The sequence below is a fragment of the Triturus cristatus genome, chromosome 4_1, assembly GCF_964204655.1.
Source record: "Triturus cristatus chromosome 4_1, aTriCri1.1, whole genome shotgun sequence".
Classification (NCBI taxonomy): Eukaryota; Metazoa; Chordata; class Amphibia; order Caudata; family Salamandridae; genus Triturus; species Triturus cristatus.
This window is the reverse complement of record NC_140585.1, coordinates 790,454,712-790,474,430: the sequence shown is the minus strand read 5'-3', so window position 1 is coordinate 790,474,430 and position 19,719 is coordinate 790,454,712. Positions and strand designations below refer to the sequence as shown.

The 19,719-nt window shown below is 46.6% G+C and overlaps 1 protein-coding gene and 1 long non-coding RNA gene across 4 annotated transcripts in view; one reads left to right on the top strand and one right to left on the bottom strand.

Moving 5' to 3' along the window:
* Nucleotides 1-19,719, top strand: part of LOC146855537 (uncharacterized) — a 174,939-nt gene that overhangs the window by 9,081 nt on the left and 146,139 nt on the right. The window lies entirely within an intron of this gene.
* The window catches only part of HAL (histidine ammonia-lyase), a 269,994-nt gene that overhangs the window by 168,551 nt on the left and 81,724 nt on the right, over nt 1-19,719 (bottom strand). The gene's annotated exons all lie outside the window — the stretch shown is intronic.

Sequence of the window (19,719 nt, the reverse complement as noted above, 5' to 3'; positions counted from 1 at the left end):
CAAAGTGAGCAAGGGACTCACGTCTGAGCATACCCTGCCAACTTATGGCGAACAATGCGGTATAAAAGGGAGTGGTGATGGACGGAGCATCAGAACCAATCAAACACTCACACCCAGTCCACAGATCTGGGTTTGATCCATCACCGTTCTTTAGCCCACTCTGCCACCCCAGTTCAGACATGGCCATATGCAAATCAGTCTGACCCTGTGCCTCATTGGAACAGTCCAGCCCGAACTGCCAAGCCATGCCTTCCCTGGACCGGAAACAAGCTTCCTAGGACCGGTTTCTGGCATTTCAGCCGTCTTCAGCCAGGCTTGCTTGAATCCAGTGGCAAAGTGAGCAAGGGACTCACGTCTGAGCATACCCTGCCAACTTATGGCGAACAATGCGGTATAAAAGGGAGTGGTGATGGACGGAGCATCAGAACCAATCAAACACTCACACCCAGTCCACAGATCTGGGTTTGATCCATCACCGTTCTTTAGCCCACTCTGCCACCCCAGTTCAGACATGGCCATATGCAAATCAGTCTGACCCTGTGCCTCATTGGAACAGTCCAGCCCGAACTGCCAAGCCATGCCTTCCCTGGACCGGAAACAAGCTTCCTAGGACCGGTTTCTGGCATTTCAGCCGTCTTCAGCCAGGCTTGCTTGAATCCAGTGGCAAAGTGAGCAAGGGACTCACGTCTGAGCATACCCTGCCAACTTATGGCGAACAATGCGGTATAAAAGGGAGTGGTGATGGACGGAGCATCAGAACCAATCAAACACTCACACCCAGTCCACAGATCTGGGTTTGATCCATCACCGTTCTTTAGCCCACTCTGCCACCCCAGTTCAGACATGGCCATATGCAAATCAGTCTGACCCTGTGCCTCATTGGAACAGTCCAGCCCGAACTGCCAAGCCATGCCTTCCCTGGACCGGAAACAAGCTTCCTAGGACCGGTTTCTGGCATTTCAGCCGTCTTCAGCCAGGCTTGCTTGAATCCAGTGGCAAAGTGAGCAAGGGACTCACGTCTGAGCATACCCTGCCAACTTATGGCGAACAATGCGGTATAAAAGGGAGTGGTGATGGACGGAGCATCAGAACCAATCAAACACTCACACCCAGTCCACAGATCTGGGTTTGATCCATCACCGTTCTTTAGCCCACTCTGCCACCCCAGTTCAGACATGGCCATATGCAAATCAGTCTGACCCTGTGCCTCATTGGAACAGTCCAGCCCGAACTGCCAAGCCATGCCTTCCCTGGACCGGAAACAAGCTTCCTAGGACCGGTTTCTGGCATTTCAGCCGTCTTCAGCCAGGCTTGCTTGAATCCAGTGGCAAAGTGAGCAAGGGACTCACGTCTGAGCATACCCTGCCAACTTATGGCGAACAATGCGGTATAAAAGGGAGTGGTGATGGACGGAGCATCAGAACCAATCAAACACTCACACCCAGTCCACAGATCTGGGTTTGATCCATCACCGTTCTTTAGCCCACTCTGCCACCCCAGTTCAGACATGGCCATATGCAAATCAGTCTGACCCTGTGCCTCATTGGAACAGTCCAGCCCGAACTGCCAAGCCATGCCTTCCCTGGACCGGAAACAAGCTTCCTAGGACCGGTTTCTGGCATTTCAGCCGTCTTCAGCCAGGCTTGCTTGAATCCAGTGGCAAAGTGAGCAAGGGACTCACGTCTGAGCATACCCTGCCAACTTATGGCGAACAATGCGGTATAAAAGGGAGTGGTGATGGACGGAGCATCAGAACCAATCAAACACTCACACCCAGTCCACAGATCTGGGTTTGATCCATCACCGTTCTTTAGCCCACTCTGCCACCCCAGTTCAGACATGGCCTTATGCAAATCAGTCTGACCCTGTGCCTCATTGGAACAGTCCAGCCCGAACTGCCAAGCCATGCCTTCCCTGGACCGGAAACAAGCTTCCTAGGACCGGTTTCTGGCATTTCAGCCGTCTTCAGCCAGGCTTGCTTGAATCCAGTGGCAAAGTGAGCAAGGGACTCACGTCTGAGCATACCCTGCCAACTTATGGCGAACAATGCGGTATAAAAGGGAGTGGTGATGGACGGAGCATCAGAACCAATCAAACACTCACACCCAGTCCACAGATCTGGGTTTGATCCATCACCGTTCTTTAGCCCACTCTGCCACCCCAGTTCAGACATGGCCATATGCAAATCAGTCTGACCCTGTGCCTCATTGGAACAGTCCAGCCCGAACTGCCAAGCCATGCCTTCCCTGGACCGGAAACAAGCTTCCTAGGACCGGTTTCTGGCATTTCAGCCGTCTTCAGCCAGGCTTGCTTGAATCCAGTGGCAAAGTGAGCAAGGGACTCACGTCTGAGCATACCCTGCCAACTTATGGCGAACAATGCGGTATAAAAGGGAGTGGTGATGGACGGAGCATCAGAACCAATCAAACACTCACACCCAGTCCACAGATCTGGGTTTGATCCATCACCGTTCTTTAGCCCACTCTGCCACCCCAGTTCAGACATGGCCATATGCAAATCAGTCTGACCCTGTGCCTCATTGGAACAGTCCAGCCCGAACTGCCAAGCCATGCCTTCCCTGGACCGGAAACAAGCTTCCTAGGACCGGTTTCTGGCATTTCAGCCGTCTTCAGCCAGGCTTGCTTGAATCCAGTGGCAAAGTGAGCAAGGGACTCACGTCTGAGCATACCCTGCCAACTTATGGCGAACAATGCGGTATAAAAGGGAGTGGTGATGGACGGAGCATCAGAACCAATCAAACACTCACACCCAGTCCACAGATCTGGGTTTGATCCATCACCGTTCTTTAGCCCACTCTGCCACCCCAGTTCAGACATGGCCATATGCAAATCAGTCTGACCCTGTGCCTCATTGGAACAGTCCAGCCCGAACTGCCAAGCCATGCCTTCCCTGGACCGGAAACAAGCTTCCTAGGACCGGTTTCTGGCATTTCAGCCGTCTTCAGCCAGGCTTGCTTGAATCCAGTGGCAAAGTGAGCAAGGGACTCACGTCTGAGCATACCCTGCCAACTTATGGCGAACAATGCGGTATAAAAGGGAGTGGTGATGGACGGAGCATCAGAACCAATCAAACACTCACACCCAGTCCACAGATCTGGGTTTGATCCATCACCGTTCTTTAGCCCACTCTGCCACCCCAGTTCAGACATGGCCATATGCAAATCAGTCTGACCCTGTGCCTCATTGGAACAGTCCAGCCCGAACTGCCAAGCCATGCCTTCCCTGGACCGGAAACAAGCTTCCTAGGACCGGTTTCTGGCATTTCAGCCGTCTTCAGCCAGGCTTGCTTGAATCCAGTGGCAAAGTGAGCAAGGGACTCACGTCTGAGCATACCCTGCCAACTTATGGCGAACAATGCGGTATAAAAGGGAGTGGTGATGGACGGAGCATCAGAACCAATCAAACACTCACACCCAGTCCACAGATCTGGGTTTGATCCATCACCGTTCTTTAGCCCACTCTGCCACCCCAGTTCAGACATGGCCATATGCAAATCAGTCTGACCCTGTGCCTCATTGCCCTGAGCCTCTGCTTCGGCTCGGATTGAGGCCCGTGTGCCAAGGGAGGGGCAGCACTTGGGCCTGAGTGCGAAGCTGCAGTTACTGTGTTCTATCTTACCCGTGTGGGGGTGGGAGGTCAACTGTGGCCGGAGACTAACCGCAAGCCAGCACAAGTGGCGGAGAGACCGTCGGAGGCACCTTGAATGGTGCTGGAGTAACTTACGTATTGCATTACTTCTGCGTAGCAGAGTATCTGATGATTATATAACGCATTGCTTTATTTCTGCACAACGTACTGCCTGTTTTGCCGTATTGCTCATTGTATTAGTTTGCCTAACGAACTGCATGATAGGTGTGTTACGCATTGCACTAGGTTTGCATAACAAACTGCCTGATAGATGTGTTACGCCGTGTCTGAATCCTGCATCACAATCTGCCGGATTGTCGTATTACACATTGCATTAGTGTTGCATACCGAACTGCCGGAAATATGTGTTCCACATTGCATTAATTTCTTATAACGAATTGTCTGATAACTGTATTACACGTTGTATTGCTTTTTCCCCCCCACAGAGTAACTGAAAAGGGACCGTACGCATTGCATTACAGGGGCATAACAGTTTACCACGTTGTTGCTTTACGCATTGTATTACAGTGACAGTACAACTCGCCAGATAACCGTATTACGATCTGCATTATTCTTATGTTGTGAAGTACCGGACTGTTGGATATCGAACTGCATATTACGACATAGGATTGTTTAGTTTAGCTCAATAATAATAGGCCAGGGGGAACATTACCCTCACACATATGTTGTATGTTAGTATTGTGTGGTCGCATCATATATCGTTTTATAAACATATGCTTGTTTTCTATTAAACTTGTGTGGAGTCTATTTGTGGTGTCATAATTGGATTGCTGTGAGCGTAATTGCAAATACTTTACACATTAAGCCTTGAAGATAAGCCTGGCTGCTCGTGCCAAGCTACCAAGGGGGTGGAGCAGGGGCAATCTCTGGAGGCGACCTGTCTTTTCCCTAACGTTGGGGCTTACGGGTCCCTGCTTGGCCTGCGGTACCTACCTCAGCCAACCAGGGATCTTGGGGATTCTAACAGTCTTGCTCAGTGTCACATCTATGCTCGACTCTTGGGGACCTCCCACTGTTCTGTTGCATAACAATTCACTGTGAGTGAGTGTTTTAACCTTATTTAAGGCGGATTTGATGATCTTATCTGTATATCCTCTGGCAGCGAACCTTCTGCTTGTCTCATTTACACAGCTTTCAAAAGCTTGGCTTGTGCAGCATATTCTCCTCAATCTAAGGAATTCCCCATAGGGGATACTCCTGATCAAGTGACTTGGATGAAAGCTGGACGCATGCAGTTCCCCGCAGTGCTTTTTTTATAGAGAGTGGTTTCCAGCTTATCTCTGATGTAAGCATGGACATCTAGGAAATCTATAGCTGCGCTATCAATTGTAGCAGTGAATTGTAAATTGAGATTATTGTTGTTGATGACGTCTATAAAAATATTCCGCTGATTCTTTGGTGCCCTTCCACACTAAAAAAACGTCATCTTTAAAGCGCATCCAGCAGAGTAAGTGCCTGTCCCAAACCTCTTTGTTTTGCACATTGAGGACCTGCTCCTCCCACCAGCCAACGTGTAAACACGCATAGCTGGGGGAGAAGCAGGCTCCTATGCCGACTCCTCTGGTTTGCTGAAATATATCCTTCTTGAACATAAAGAAATTATGTAGACAAAAGTCAATCATTTCCAAGACCATTTTCCCATGTTTATATTTTTCAATAGGTCTTCTGGTTAAAAAGAATTCTACCGCCTTGATGCCATCACTATGGTTAATGCTCTTATTTAGAGCACAAATGTTAAGAGTGATAAGATTACACTCCTCTGTCCACTGTATATTCTTTATTTGATCAAGAAAATCATTAGTGCCCCATATGCAAGAGGGAAAAGATGTAACAAACTCTTGTAAAAAGAAGTCCACATATTCTGACATCTTCTCTAGAAGCCCTCCTTTAGCACTAATTATAGGTCTTCCGGAGACTGGTGAAATCTTTTTATGTATTTTCGGTATAAAATATAAAATAAGTGTAATAGGGAAATCCGTTTTGAGAAAAGAAAATTCCTCACTGGAAAGCAGAACTTTTCTTTTCCATTTATTTAAATGTTGCAGACACGATTCCTTCACTGCTTTAAGATACTGAAAGTTAGATTTCTTATAGCAAGCTTCGTCATCCAGATGTTTATGGGCTTCAATTAAATACTCATTTCTTGGCCATAACACAATGTTCCCTCCTTTATCTGATTTATTGATGATGACATCACTATGGTGTTGAAGTTTCTTGATTAAATCTTGATATTTGAATTTGACTCTTTTCTTTCTGCCCTGGATGGTTGGCCGTAATTTCTTGATATCTTCTGTTACCACATCCTGGAAGATATCTATCGCATCACGTGCCATGATGGGAATAAATGACTATGTGGGTTTGAATGGGCTAGCCTTAGCGGAGATAATATATATATATATATATATATATATATATATATATATATCTACTGGCGGTCGCCAGTAGATAGTTATAGTTAGGACCGTGTTTCCATAGGAAATCTCAAAATTCTATTTTGAATAACTTTGGCGCCGGTTGACGAATCCTCGCGAAATTTTCAAAACTAATGGGGCGCTCCGTTCAGCTCCTACCCTGAAAGTCTCGGGGTGATTCGTCAAGCGGGGGCCGAGAAAAAAGGGGGGTCCCAAAACGTGTTTTCCCCATGCATTTTTCCATAGGACCTTTAGTCGCAGCTACAGCCCGAACGGCTGAACAGAATTACTTGAAATTTGGCAGAGAGGTAGCCATAAGGTCAAGGAAGTGCCTTTTGCAGGTCTGGTGTAAATCTGTTCAGTATTTCCAGAGAAAATAGCATTTAAAAGCATATATACATCTATACGCGCGTAGGGTGCGCGCACCGTGCAAGCACCGTGCGAGCACCCTAACGTGCGCGAGCGTAATTCTGATTGGTGGTTACATGTTAGTCAACGTTCGAATCGGTCGAAATTAGGAAGTGTCGGCCGCCATTTTGTTTGTTTTCAGTGCGAGAGTGAAAAAGGAAGGTGGCGAACGTGAAAAGGGGGCAGGGTACAGAGTTCCTGACCCCCTAGCCTTTTTTTTAAATCGCGGGGGTGCGCGCACTGTGCGCGCACCCAGAAAAACAAAAACAAAAAATATATATATTTTTTTTAAATCACAGGGTGAAAACCAAATAACTCGCGCGACCGCCACTTTATCACAAGGATGATGTCATGAGTGATGCCACTGACCATGTCATGAGTGATGTAATATGTGACGTCATGTGCAGTGGATTGCGGGCGTGCGAGTTATAGTTATCTGAACTAACTATAAAGGGGGAATTTCATTGGTTTTTTACGAGTGAAATATCCACCTAACTATAACATGTGTGAAACCTATGGTTTAAGTGAATTTGCAAGGTTTTTTAAATGCTAATTCCTAACTATAACGTGTGTGAAACCTATGGTTTTTTCAGTGAATATATATATATATATATATATTCACACTGGAAAGAAACGAAAGGTTACAGGGACGTTATTAGGTTGGGTCAGATTTCACTCGTACAAAACTAGAGAGATTCAGCAGCTATAGTTAGCTGAGCTAACTATAACTTACACCCCCGCAATGCACTGATTATGACCTCACATATTACAGCACTCCCGAGCCTGGGCAGCGCATGTGCTGCTGCGAGGCATGCAGTATTGGAGTATGGAAGTGAAGGTCTGCCCATATTTTTGATTGGCTTGTGTCAGTGTCCTTCGTAAACGCTGGCTTCCAATTCGTTATGAGGCTTGTTAGTCCCTCCTTGGTACCGCCTTGTCTGCATTTGCTACCTCCCATAACGACTGACCTTTTACTTGTCTAGTTACATGGTCTGCGTTATAAGTCAGTGACCACTATTTTGTTAATATTGGGGACAATGGCAGCTGCTTCCTGTATTTGCAGCATGCTCACAAGTGGCTGCCCCTCACCCCACAGCAGCCCACCTGGAACATATAAAGTTGGCAGCTCTCGTGAAATATTGCTTCTAGCCTCCCAATTCGTATTGAGCCCTCCCCGCACCCGGAACACAAACTCAGAGTTTTCTCCCCCTACCCTTTCTTTGTGAATCGGGTGAGGCACCATCCGTGTCATTATGTCAGAGGGGGAAATTTAGGTCCTTTTTACAGGCGATGGCCATGGCATAAAGTCATCACATGGGCAGCTCTTTTTTGGCACTTTCTTGTGCGGGCCAATAGTTGTCGCTGACACCAAGCTGGTCTGTGTTGGTGATTCGGGTAGTCCTTGCGACAGTCATTTATGATGTGTTATAAAAAGAAGTAGGCTGGTTTTGCTTCAAACTTACTTTCTCCTATATCTGTGTACGGTGAATGAAATGCGCTCTGTGCATTTGCTTCTTTATAAACAATGTACAAGTTAGGTGTACTTCTTTCACACAAAGTTTATTTTGAAAGCGTGCATTCACCCAGAAGTGTATCTTGGCCTGAATAACAGACATTTATTGGTACTGAACTCAATGGTACTCATTTGATCGACCTCAGAAGGCTGAAAGGCCTAGCAGGCCCAGAGGGGTTTGATCCTGTGATAATGAGGTCGAACGCAGGCCCCTACAGTAGACGCATTAGTCCACAGAGCCACTAGACCCGGCGGTTTGGATGCCACGGTGCAGACATTGCGCCAAAGGGTGCAGAAAGGACATAGGAAAGTGCACCCTGCATCAGGAAGTACCGATTCCATCTGCTGGTAGGCAATCGTTCCCTCAATGTTTATTCAGATGGGCACCGGCGGTCCTCAGGTCCCAGAACAGTTTGGCCCTCCAAGCTCCTCCCTGCTCTCATGGGGCATGAAACATACACGGTCCGCACACGGGAGCACGAACAGAATCCACAAGACGACATATAGCGCCTAGAAGCGCTGCTGTGCGCTCCTACTGGGCCGGGTGTCAACCACTCTTGGGCAGTTGCGTGTTGCACAACAGACCCCTCTTCGCCTTGCACGTTCCCAGTCCAGCCAGGGTCACAAGAGGAGCTGTGGGCCCAGGTCCCACCACAGCTTCTGATGAAAGGGTGAGCAATGGGCCTTAATCGTCCAGTGGTCAAATGGTGCTTGCACGCCCGTGAAACACCACTGCACGAAAGTGTGTAACCTCAAAGAGCGCTTCCTGCGCCGGGGGGAGGGGGGCAGGGATGGACTGAGAACAAACCGGCCCTGGCAAACTGGGGGTGGGAGCTATTTTAGGGCCGGTTTTGGCCGATTTTGTTACAGGGGGACGATATTGCTGGCCCTCTGTGACAAAAACGGCCCCTTGGGGGCCCAAAACCCGCCTCCACACTGGTGGCAGACCGGGGAAATGCCTGGTGCCCTCTATGGCCAGTCCGGCCCTGGGTGGGGACAGCTGGAAAGGAAACGGCGCAGGTCTGACAGAACGGAAGGCAGAATTGTAGATCTCCACCCAGGGTCCCCTCTGGTGGCTTTACCATGTGCCATCAGATCTGAGACGCCCCCAGTGGCCCCTCCAAGCAGCGACGGCCAAAGGTCTCCCAGACACACTAGAAATTTTCCGGTGAATTTTGTTTGTTACCAAATATACCCAGTTTTGTGCTTTCCCACAGCATATAACAATGATCCAAAAATGATGTGCAAGGATCAAACTGTGTTTGCAAACGTGCTGTTACAGCCAATATCTCAAAATACAGTATACAATAGCTCTTTCATTTCTTGAAAGAGCTACCAGAGTCTTCTTAAAAAATTATTTTATTTTTTTTTAAAGTACGAATAACCAACCACCTCAATGCGGCACTTTAAAATCCAAAGGCTTCAATATTGTGTTGAAAGGCATGTCTGATGAAACCTCTTCCAGTACAACTAGCATCTTTAGAAATATCAGAACGGCATCCTTACTGCCGCCACCGATGCCCCGAATCACACCTTGGGCAGAAAGTAGGAAGATTTCAATAAATAAACAGTTTCACAAAGTATTCCACAATGGGCTTTTCTCCCGGCACTTTTTTGTTCATGTGCTCGACTTTTCCCCAGAAATGTTTCCCGGCACATTCCCTCTGTGCAGTTTCCAATTAATCTTCCAGCAGTTACTCAATGTGCTGCTTAACGCGAAGCTACTGATGACGAGGACACTGGCGGGGCATCCAAATGTTTACTCATCTTTTAACGTTTTTCACATGCATCAATTTTTGTATCTCATCGCCTGCGTAATGAGGTCCCACAAACCCAGTAACCAAAGTGGACTCTAAAGTACAAAAATGTAGCTTCTTTATTCACAAAACAGGGTAAGTTTAAGAAACATCAGGACCAGTCGCAGGTCAAATGCATATATGTACAGAATACCCAGCCAGGAGCATAGGACTCCACTGCTTAGCCTCTGGTCTCAAGAGGTGTAACTGTCAAGCAAACACTCCAAGTGACATAACATTCTATGCAGCATCATAATCATAGCGGTGCAGAGACATAGAATGCTGTGAAATCAAGGCACAACACAATCCACACATAAACAAGCATTTGTAATGCAATAGGTTTTTTATTTGCGAGAGTTTAAACGGTTAGCATTGTAAATGACGATGCCTTTTATTTATGTGTTTTGAAAATCTGAAAGCGGTGCGTAAACATGCGCTTTGTACTTCTAATCCATGCTTACGAGAAGCAAGGCTGGCAGTAAAAGAGGCACAGCCAGCCATGCTTCTTGTAAGCAACAACTGTAAGTACAAAGTATGTATTTACGCACCGCTTGCAGATTTTCAAAACACATAAATAAATGTAATTTACAATGCCAATAGCTTAAACTGTCGCAAATGCGAGACCTATTGCATTGCAAATGCTTGAGATGTATATATATATATATATATTCCAACAAATTGCCACTCACTGCCGAACACCATAGAACGGGTGCCTCCCTCGTGGCAGTGGACACGCCACGCATACAATCGTCACCAAAATCCCAAAGGGAAGGGAGCACTCACAGGTAAGTCGGTTGTAGATTTATTTCTTCGGCCAGACGCGTTTCGGCAGGAACTGCCTTTCTCAATGGCGATAGTGCACGCAGAAAACCACATGACATTACACTTTTGAAAGTACTGAGGCATTTCTATTGGATGTTGTATCGTAGTTGTTTCCGTTATGCCGGCCAATAGTCATGTTGCTTTCTGCGCGGAAGCAATCTTTCTTGCACTTTGAACTCTGTTACCTTCGTTACCGCTGACGCCTTTTCATGCAAATATCCAGGAGGCACTAGCTTAGTAGCGTATGTCTCTACATTGTAGTAATGTCCCATTTGGCTGGTATTTCCGATTCCTAGGCTGCGGCGGTTCTGGCAGTCACTTTCATATGTAGAGACATACGCTACTAAGCTAGTGCCTCCTGGATATTTGCATGAAAAGGCGTCAGCGGTAACGAAGGTAACAGAGTTCAAAGTGCAAGAAAGATTGCTTCCGCGCAGAAAGCAACATGACTATTGGCCGGCATAACGGAAACAACTACGATACAACATCCAATAGAAATGCCTCAGTACTTTCAAAAGTGTAATGTCATGTGGTTTTCTGCGTGCACTATCGCCATTGAGAAAGGCAGTTCCTGCCGAAACGCGTCTGGCCGAAGAAATAAATCTACAACCGACTTACCTGTGAGTGCTCCCTTCCCTTTGGGATTTTGGTGACGATTGTATGCGTGGCGTGTCCACTGCCACGAGGGAGGCACCCGTTCTATGGTGTTCGGCAGTGAGTGGCAATTTGTTGGAATATGAAAGTGACTGCCAGAACCGCCGCAGCCTAGGAATCGGAAATACCAGCCAAATGGGACATTACTACAATGTAGAGACATACGCTACTAAGCTAGTGCCTCCTGGATATTTGCATGAAAAGGCGTCAGCGGTAACGAAGGTAACAGAGTTCAAAGTGCAAGAAAGATTGCTTCCGCGCAGAAAGCAACATGACTATTGGCCGGCATAACGGAAACAACTACGATACAACATCCAATAGAAATGCCTCAGTACTTTCAAAAGTGTAATGTCATGTGGTTTTCTGCGTGCACTATCGCCATTGAGAAAGGCAGTTCCTGCCGAAACGCGTCTGGCCGAAGAAATAAATCTACAACCGACTTACCTGTGAGTGCTCCCTTCCCTTTGGGATTTTGGTGACGGATATATATATATATATATATATATATATTACCTACTGGCGGTCGCCAGTAGGTAGTTATAGTTAGGACCACGTTTCCATAGGAAAACCTCAACATTCTATTTTGAATAACTTTGGCGCCGGTCGACGAATCCTCGCGAATTTCTCAAAATAGGTGGGGCGCTACGCTCCGCTCCTACCCTGAAAGTCTCGGGGGGATTCGTCAAGCGGGGGCTGAGATAAAAGGGGGGTCCCAAAACGCGTTTTTCCCATGCATTTTTCCATAGGACCTTTAGAACGAGCTACAGCCCGAACGGCTGAACAGAATTACTAGAAATTTGGCAGAGAGGTAGTCCCTAGGTCAAGGAAGTGCCTTTTGTAGGTTTGGTGTAAATCTGTTCAGTAGATTCTGAGAAAATAGCCTTTAAATCAATATATATATCTGAGCCCGCTTACGGTACGCTTACCGTACGCTTACCGTACGCTTACCGTAAGCTTACGGTGGCGTGCGCGAGCGCGATTCTGATTGGCTCTTAGATCTTAGTAAACATTCGAATCGGCCGAAACCAGGAAGCGGCGTCCGCCATTTTGTCTCTCGCACTGAGTGTTGTTTATCAAACATGATGGCCAAAAACATGTTACGGGGCTGTTTTGACAACTCCCTCCCACATAGTCATGTTGAGGGAGTCCCCAAACATCCCCCAAGAGCAAAAACGGTTTTATTTTTTTTTCGGCAATTTCGCGGGGTACGCTTACCGTACGCTTACCGTACGCTTACCGTAAGCTTACCGTAAGCTTACCGTACGCTTACGGTAAAAAAATAAAAATAAAAAAAACACTATCCACACTTACCCCACCCCCTGTGCTTTTGGTGGCCGCAGGCCACCAAATGTGCAGGGCTTATTAATAGAGAAAAAAAACGTAATTTTGGCAACATGAAATTATAAAATCGAAATAAAAAAAACACTATCCACATTGACCTCACCCCCTGTGCTTTTGGTGGCCGAAGGCCACCAAATGTACAGGGCTTATTAAAGTTGATAAAAACCGTGCACGGAACGAACTGCGTTAAGTGGGCGCGCACGCCACAAATGGCGTAAAGTAACTTAGCATTTAAAAAAACGTACAAATTCACTGAAAAAACCATAGGTTTCACACACGTTATAGTTAGGAAATAGCATTTAAAAAACCTTGCTAATTCACTGAAAAAACCATAGGTTTCACACATGTTATAGTTAGCTGGACATTTTACTGATAAAAAACCAATGAAATTCCCCCGTTATAGTTACTGTAGGCAACTATAACTCACGCGACCGTAATCCTCTGCTGATGACATATGTATCTTTATGAAAAAAAAATATTTGTAATATATGTATAGCTAAAATTTAATGGAAGAAGATATGGGCAAATAAGTGTCTAAATACAGTATTAGCATCAGCAGAGGATTGCGGTCGCGTGAGTTATAGTTGCCTACAGTAACTATAACGGGGGAATTTCATTGGTTTTTTATCAGTAAAATGTCCAGCTAACTATAACATGTGTGAAACCTATGGTTTTTTCAGTGAATATATATATATATATATATATATATATATATATATATATCCAGCCACAGTGCCCCACGACACAAGCCTGAACCTTCAAGGGCGGCCAGTACATTCCAGCGCGGGGCTTCTGGTAAAATATCCCAACGATATCTCCTTCAACCTTCAAAGAAGTGCACCGACACTTGGCAGAGTTTCGTTTCAAATTCATTTAATGGTGAGACAGCACGAAGGAAAGCAGCAGTTAATCCCAACGTTTCTGCTCTATCGAGCCTTGATCACGGGAGGCAGTCTCTTTTCAAAATGACCCACGTGGTTTGCACTTATATCTGATTCACATGGGCCGTATTTTCACTAAGAGCGCGCACAGGGAAAGTCTTTAAATTTTAAAGGTGAAACAGCGCTGTCTTTTCTTTTGCAGATGACAAAATGCGCAAACACTTCTTCGTAAAATAATTTCCCCAGCGCTAAAAGCCAAGTCCGCCAGCTGACACAGTTCGTAATTTCAGTCTCACCCACTGTACTGAGACGATTCTCTAGCCAGCAGTACCGGAAAGATTTCCTCTGCTCCCAACTTGCCACGCACAGCGAAGACATTCACAGAGGGCAAGCAGGTCAGGCTTCAAACAATAAATCCAGCCACAGTGCCCCACGACACAAGCCTGAACCTTCAAGGGCGGCCAGTACATTCCAGCGCGGGGCTTCTGGTAAAATATCCCAACGATATCTCCTTCAACCTTCAAAGAAGTGCACCGACACTTGGCAGAGTTTCGTTTCAAATTCATTTAATGGTGAGACAGCACGAAGGAAAGCAGCAGTTAATCCCAACGTTTCTGCTCTATCGAGCCTTGATCACGGGAGGCAGTCTCTTTTCAAAATGACCCAAGTGCGCGCTCTTAGTGAAAATACGGCCCATGTGAATCAGATATAAGTGCAAACCACGTGGGTCATTTTGAAAAGAGACTGCCTCCCGTGATCAAGGCTCGATAGAGCAGAAACGTTGGGATTAACTGCTGCTTTCCTTCGTGCTGTCTCACCATTAAATGAATTTGAAACGAAACTCTGCCAAGTGTCGGTGCACTTCTTTGAAGGTTGAAGGAGATATCGTTGGGATATTTTACCAGAAGCCCCGCGCTGGAATGTACTGGCCGCCCTTGAAGGTTCAGGCTTGTGTCGTGGGGCACTGTGGCTGGATTTATTGTTTGAAGCCTGACCTGCTTGCCCTCTGTGAATGTCTTCGCTGTGCGTGGCAAGTTGGGAGCAGAGGAAATCTTTCCGGTACTGCTGGCTAGAGAATCGTCTCAGTACAGTGGGTGAGACTGAAATTACGAACTGTGTCAGCTGGCGGACTTGGCTTTTAGCGCTGGGGATATTATTTTACGAAGAAGTGTTTGCGCATTTTGTCATCTGCAAAAGAAAAGACAGCGCTGTTTCACCTTTAAAATTTAAAGACTTTCCCTGTGCGCGCTCTTAGTGAAAATACGGCCCATGTGAATCAGATATAAGTGCAAACCACGTGGGTCATTTTGAAAAGAGACTGCCTCCCGTGATCAAGGCTCGATAGAGCAGAAACGTTGGGATTAACTGCTGCTTTCCTTCGTGCTGTCTCACCATTAAATGAATTTGAAACGAAACTCTGCCAAGTGTCGGTGCACTTCTTTGAAGGTTGAAGGAGATATCGTTGGGATATTTTACCAGAAGCCCCGCGCTGGAATGTACTGGCCGCCCTTGAAGGTTCAGGCTTGTGTCGTGGGGCACTGTGGCTGGATTTATTGTTTGAAGCCTGACCTGCTTGCCCTCTGTGAATGTCTTCGCTGTGCGTGGCAAGTTGGGAGCAGAGGAAATCTTTCCGGTACTGCTGGCTAGAGAATCGTCTCAGTACAGTGGGTGAGACTGAAATTACGAACTGTGTCAGCTGGCGGACTTGGCTTTTAGCGCTGGGGATATTATTTTACGAAGAAGTGTTTGCGCATTTTGTCATCTGCAAAAGAAAAGACAGCGCTGTTTCACCTTTAAAATTTAAAGACTTTCCCTGTGCGCGCTCTTAGTGAAAATACGGCCCATGTGAATCAGATATAAGTGCAAACCACGTGGGTCATTTTGAAAAGAGACTGCCTCCCGTGATCAAGGCTCGATAGAGCAGAAACGTTGGGATTAACTGCTGCTTTCCTTCGTGCTGTCTCACCATTAAATGAATTTGAAACGAAACTCTGCCAAGTGTCGGTGCACTTCTTTGAAGGTTGAAGGAGATATCGTTGGGATATTTTACCAGAAGCCCCGCGCTGGAATGTACTGGCCGCCCTTGAAGGTTCAGGCTTGTGTCGTGGGGCACTGTGGCTGGATTTATTGTTTGAAGCCTGACCTGCTTGCCCTCTGTGAATGTCTTCGCTGTGCGTGGCAAGTTGGGAGCAGAGGAAATCTTTCCGGTACTGCTGGCTAGAGAATCGTCTCAGTACAGTGGGTGAGACTGAAATTACGAACTGTGTCAGCTGGCGGACTTGGCTTTTAGCGCTGGGGATATTATTTTACGAAGAAGTGTTTGCGCATTTTGTCATCTGCAAAAGAAAAGACAGCGCTGTTTCACCTTTAAAATTTAAAGACTTTCCCTGTGCGCGCTCTTAGTGAAAATACGGCCCATGTGAATCAGATATAAGTGCAAACCACGTGGGTCATTTTGAAAAGAGACTGCCTCCCGTGATCAAGGCTCGATAGAGCAGAAACGTTGGGATTAACTGCTGCTTTCCTTCGTGCTGTCTCACCATTAAATGAATTTGAAACGAAACTCTGCCAAGTGTCGGTGCACTTCTTTGAAGGTTGAAGGAGATATCGTTGGGATATTTTACCAGAAGCCCCGCGCTGGAATGTACTGGCCGCCCTTGAAGGTTCAGGCTTGTGTCGTGGGGCACTGTGGCTGGATTTATTGTTTGAAGCCTGACCTGCTTGCCCTCTGTGAATGTCTTCGCTGTGCGTGGCAAGTTGGGAGCAGAGGAAATCTTTCCGGTACTGCTGGCTAGAGAATCGTCTCAGTACAGTGGGTGAGACTGAAATTACGAACTGTGTCAGCTGGCGGACTTGGCTTTTAGCGCTGGGGATATTATTTTACGAAGAAGTGTTTGCGCATTTTGTCATCTGCAAAAGAAAAGACAGCGCTGTTTCACCTTTAAAATTTAAAGACTTTCCCTGTGCGCGCTCTTAGTGAAAATACGGCCCATGTGAATCAGATATAAGTGCAAACCACGTGGGTCATTTTGAAAAGAGACTGCCTCCCGTGATCAAGGCTCGATAGAGCAGAAACGTTGGGATTAACTGCTGCTTTCCTTCGTGCTGTCTCACCATTAAATGAATTTGAAACGAAACTCTGCCAAGTGTCGGTGCACTTCTTTGAAGGTTGAAGGAGATATCGTTGGGATATTTTACCAGAAGCCCCGCGCTGGAATGTACTGGCCGCCCTTGAAGGTTCAGGCTTGTGTCGTGGGGCACTGTGGCTGGATTTATTGTTTGAAGCCTGACCTGCTTGCCCTCTGTGAATGTCTTCGCTGTGCGTGGCAAGTTGGGAGCAGAGGAAATCTTTCCGGTACTGCTGGCTAGAGAATCGTCTCAGTACAGTGGGTGAGACTGAAATTACGAACTGTGTCAGCTGGCGGACTTGGCTTTTAGCGCTGGGGAAATTATTTTACGAAGAAGTGTTTGCGCATTTTGTCATCTGCAAAAGAAAAGACAGCGCTGTTTCACCTTTAAAATTTAAAGACTTTCCCTGTGCGCGCTCTTAGTGAAAATACGGCCCATGTGAATCAGATATAAGTGCAAACCACGTGGGTCATTTTGAAAAGAGACTGCCTCCCGTGATCAAGGCTCGATAGAGCAGAAACGTTGGGATTAACTGCTGCTTTCCTTCGTGCTGTCTCACCATTAAATGAATTTGAAACGAAACTCTGCCAAGTGTCGGTGCACTTCTTTGAAGGTTGAAGGAGATATCGTTGGGATATATATATATATATATATATATATATATATATATTCACTTAAAAAACCATAGGTTTCTCACATGTTATAGTTAGCTGGACATTTCACTTGTGAAAAACCATTGAAATTCCCCCATTATAGTTAGTGCAGGCAACTATAACTCACGCGACCGCAATCCTCTGCTGATGACGTCAGATATTACATCACTGTATTTAGACACTTATTTACCCATGTCTTCTTCCATTAATTTTTAGCTATACATATATTACAAATATGTCATCAGTGATGTAATATCTGACGTCATCAGCAGAGAATTGCGGTCGCGTGAGTTATAGTTGCCTGCACTAACTATAACGGGGGAATTTCAATGGTTTTTCACGAGTGAAATGTCCAGCTAACTATAACATGTGTGAAACCTATGGTTTTTTAAGTGAATATATATATATATGTGTCCATTTGATGCCCATGCTGCACCATCCAGCTATTTCCTATATCGATGAGGACGGTCAGCGTGTGAAGCACACAATATTGTACCAGGAAGAGAAGAGACCTTTTGCCTCCCACAGCAACGCTGCCTACTTTCCTACTGGGAGGGCCTCGAAGGAAGATGCAATGCTGCACCAAAATGAAGGGAAAAGTGGCATGCGGTCCATGGTAAACCCTCCAGGTCTGTACCCTCTCAGAACCCCCACAGCTCTCCACAAACAAACTGTACAGTTAAACAAAAACATTTTGGAAAGAGTTTGACATTGGAGACTGCATACTCTCCAAAATCTGGTCGTGAAAGCTTACTCAAACAGTCTAGCCCATGAACTATGTAGACAGATCTCGGGAAAGGGCCAACGAGAGAAAGCCTCACACCCACATTGCCACACAAGAAAAGACAGAGCAGCAACTGCCCCGGCACCATGTCCCTAATGCTAACATACCCCTCTGGTACCCACCACGATACCATATCATGCATGCCACTCCTTAATACAGTCCCCTGCTGCTGTCCACCTCAACTCATTAAACCAAATCTCCAAATGGTCCCCTTGCAAGTGTGTGTGTGGCAGGATTGTCACACCAGCCTTTTTCGAATCTGTGAGAGTAAAGGGGATTGTGCCACCACGGTGTGCCATCCATAACCACAAAGCTATTCAACCACCGCAGAGGCCCCATTGGCCTCACCACATACACTCTTGACCCCTTCGCCTCTTTCCAATGAGGATCTCCCGGAGCACTTACATGAAAGAAGAGAAGAGGATGGCACGCTGGTCCACGCTGTGAAACTGAAGATTGCTAGTGCACACAAGACCTAAAGCACCCTCACACTGGGTAACCAGAACACCGATCTTGTGCAGAAGAAAAGAATACCCAGCTATGGCATCTGATCAGGATGGATCACGCCTAAAGATCACAATAGTAACAGATTCATACCACTGTGAGTGAACTAGCCAATCTATGACATGCACGCCTCCAACATGCAGCAATGACGACATGGCAAAGGTCTAGCAGGAGAAGCAAGAGGCATCCACTTTCTTTTTCTTATAAACTTACTGTATGACTTTGCTTTGTTTCTTTCAGACGAACATCAGATGTTAAGGCTTTAGATATTTCTAACAGGTCTTACCAACCTGAAGGCGTTAGTTTTTATCTTAAGAAGAGAACCAAAACTATGTCTTCCTCTATTTTCTACCCTTTGTTTCCTCTTAATGAAAGTCTATGTGTCGTTAGTTGTCTCAAAGAGTAAGAAAAAAGGACGGTAAGTCTTGAACAGAGCAGTGGCGTCACTATGGGGGTGCGGACCGCACCGGGTGACACCCCTCACACGGGGTGACACCAAAGGGCCGGTGTTTGCCGTGCAGAGCAACGCAACGCAACGCAACGCAACCTAACTTTCAAGAGGAGGAGGTGCCTGTGCGCAGTGCGCACTGTCTCCTCCTCCGCCGTCTGCGCGCCTTTCTATGCAATGGCGTCGACGCGTCGTCACTAGAGACTCTAGGCCCGATGACCAAGTTATTTTCGCGTTCTGTCTCGGTGCAGGGTACATGGCCGTTTCCATTTGGCAGCCTCGCAGAGGTTGCCTGGACGTGAGGCCAACAGCTGGTGCAGGACACCGGCTTCCAGGTGAGTAATAATGGTTACCTCACAAGTTTGCCTAGTTCTCAAAGTGTGTCGTAATACCGGTTTCAATTTTGCAATATATTATTTATTGTTCGATACAGCATAGATGTCAGGCTGCTGCACGCTCTTTGTCTCTCCCTCTTTCGCCATATCAAGGCTTCCCTACATAGTCTGTCTTCCGTATCCTTCTTTCACTGTTTTGTTTCTTCTTGCATGAGCCAACGCCATCGCGCTCACGCTGCGGCACGACATCCTTGGCCCTGCTCGGCTTTATTGTTCCGAGTATTTTTCACCCTCACACTGCACTGGACTCATGCTTGTTACCCTGCAGTCCCCCAAGGATCTGATACCTATTTCCAGACCTCCGGCTGTCTT